This window comes from Antrostomus carolinensis, unplaced genomic scaffold (assembly GCF_000700745.2).
Source record: "Antrostomus carolinensis isolate BGI_N321 unplaced genomic scaffold, ASM70074v2 scaffold29949, whole genome shotgun sequence".
In the NCBI taxonomy this organism is placed as follows: domain Eukaryota; kingdom Metazoa; phylum Chordata; class Aves; order Caprimulgiformes; family Caprimulgidae; genus Antrostomus; species Antrostomus carolinensis.
In genome coordinates, this window is record NW_010336913.1 from 14,269 (window position 1) to 17,102 (window position 2,834).

Genomic DNA, 2,834 nt, shown 5'->3' on the forward strand with positions numbered 1-2,834 from the left:
ATAAAAGTGCTTTTCTAGATGGAGTTAAAGTAACCAAGAACCCCATTTCCCCTCTAACAGAGAGATTGCAAAGGGAACATACACACAGGAGGAGTGTTACAGTCTAAGAAATACCTTTCAGTCTTGCCCTTAGAGTGTGGGGAAAGCTTTTGTCCAGACACACCTCAGTGCCAAAAAGGAAAAAGAGTGACTTGGCTTCAAACAGGTAAGAGGAGCAATTGATGAAAAAGCAGGTCAGAAATTCTCTTGCACGTCCAGCAAGCAAAAAGGTATGGAGGCAAACTTAAGCCTGAGGTAGGAGGCTTGACTTAAGTGAGAGGATGAGATATGTAGGATATGGATATGTAGGAGGTTTCAGGTGGAGGGTAACGTTTGCATTACACAAGCATGTGATTACGACCGTGGATGCTCAAGACCTTCAGTGACTTCCAAATGCAGGGACGTGGGATGCACTACAGAGCTCAAACGCAGCCTTTGCTGAAACTGAAAGGGGTATTGACTCAGTAAATCCTTGAGTATGTCACTTGAGTCTGCTGATGCCAGTGATCACCAAGCCCTAGTGGGAGCTTCCACACCTTGTAGCACTGCAGAGCCAAACACTGCATGAGTGGGCTGGACTCTGCTCCTTGAGAGAACTGTTTACCAAGTTTCGCTGATGCTTGTGCAAGCCTTTGGAAAGGGCCAGGTCCACAGATGTAAGTGATGGTGCAACCTCATCTTTTATTATGGGTGAAGGAAAGCAACTTGTTTGCCTCAAAGCCCAGAAGGAAGCTTGCTGAGCTGGTGATGAGAAATAATTAGGCATCTCCCTACTTGCAACAGAGCATGTTTGAGGTGTTTCTGTTACTGATTGCACATGTTGTTTTACTGTCTTAGCAATGCCATCAGGCTGGCACTTGGCCACAGCCTTTCTTTTGCCCTGCGTTTGCTGACATGATCATTTTGTCTCAGCACTGAGAGCTCCTGACCTCCTGTGCAGGTGTGTCTTCATGACCATGGGTGAGATTATTGTATTTTAGCATTAAGTAGTCAAGGATATACGATTCTATTCTGCTACCTGCTATTAGGAAGGTGAGGTCTGGCATTTTGGCAGTGCTTTGTAGTGACACCTCATGAAAAACCAGTTTGATTCCCTTGTAACAAATGGGTGTATTGGGTTTTACACCCTTCTACTCATCACAGCTCTGCTCAGTCTCTACTGAGGCTTTGGTTTTCTGTCACCTTGGCAAAAGCCCAAAGGATTGATGGGTTAGTCACCTTCCTTCTACCTTCAGTGCAAGGATGGGGGCCAGATAGTTACACAGGAAAAAATGTTATCAAAAAAACAGGAAATGTTTTAATGGAGTTCACTGCCCTGGAGTGATGTTCACTAATTTTTCAGGACTAGAAAATACTAAAAAAAAAATTTACTAATATATTGTAGTAACTTCAAACAGAAGCTGGGCTGGTTGTCTGTATGCCTCTGGGCAGAAGTCCACTGGGGTCATAGGAATGACAAGAATTGCTGTGCTGCTCAGTCCAACCACCTTCCCATAAAATTGGCTACCTGGATTTCAAGAGTTGAGCAGGTTCCTACCTTGTAGACATCACTGTTTCTAAAAGTATGTGTATTGCACCTCTGGGAAGGAATGTACTTTAGAGTTGTGCAAGCTGGTTTTAAACTGGCTGTTTCTAGAAGTGGTAGCAGTGTGTCTGTGGCAGGAGAGAGCTCAGAGCAGGCTGATGTACCCTAGCAAGAAGAGACCATGGTACAGGTGTAACTGCAGCTCACAGCCAGCCAAACCTGCCAGCCTTGACCTTGGGCATCACTAGCTGTGAGCTTTCCTGCACTTACCTCTGTATGGCTCATCTACTGCAGTGTGGCTGAGGCATCTCCCCCGGGACAGCTTCTGGACTTCAAGAAATGCAGAGTTCATCTGTTGGCGTTTCAGAGCACTGCCAGTGTTTAATGCTTATTGTTCTTCCAAAAAAACCCCAATACCAGTCTGCCCTCAAATGAAGAAACTCTCATTGGAAAGTGTCTAGTTTCCAGCTCAGTCCTCAGTTTCTCTGTTTTTATTTCTTGAATGTGAGTGCCCTTTGTACTTGCCAGGTTCTCTCTTGAATAGTTCTTACACTATGCTCGAGTCACTTCTGTTTCTTTTTTAAAATGAATTTTAAATTCTTTTTTACATGGATGATCTGAGTCCTTCAAATCTCTTGCTGTTAGGCATTCTCTTCAGCCTGTGAGTGGTTTCTGTGGCTGCAGCTTCCTTGTGTGATGTAATTCTCATGTCTCACTGGTCCCAAATGATCTGCTTTGCAGCGCACTAAGAATATAAGGGAGGCAGATAAACAGCAGTGAAACAAGCATAAATCAGTGCTAACTGTGAAACATCTCTGGGAGAGGTGCTTGTGCTTTTCTTGTAAAGGAGGTTCAGGGAGATTCCATTTCCTGGTAAAGTCAGGTACTCCAGGCTGAAATTTACCCACAGCTTTTACAGAAAAATAATGTTTCCTAAGTGGAGATGGGGAAACAAGGCTCTTCTGACCTGCTCCTCCTCCTCCCCTGCTGCAGGAGCGTGTGTGTGTGTCCCTGGAGAAGGCTGTGGTGTTGTAACAGAGCGAGAGGATGTTCCTCCTGCTTTGGGCTGGGCTGGCTTCTCTGGCACACCTGGGTGGCAACCTGAACTGCACCTTTGGCTCGTGGCCCAAGGAGGGAGTCCACATCTGCAGCAGGGTGGGGGGAGTTTCAAGTCAGACCCTCTTGGTTTTAACCTGGTACAGAGGAAATAATACCCCTCTTGGATTCTGCTCCTTGACTGATGAAGATAAGGGACTTTGTGTTCTTCACT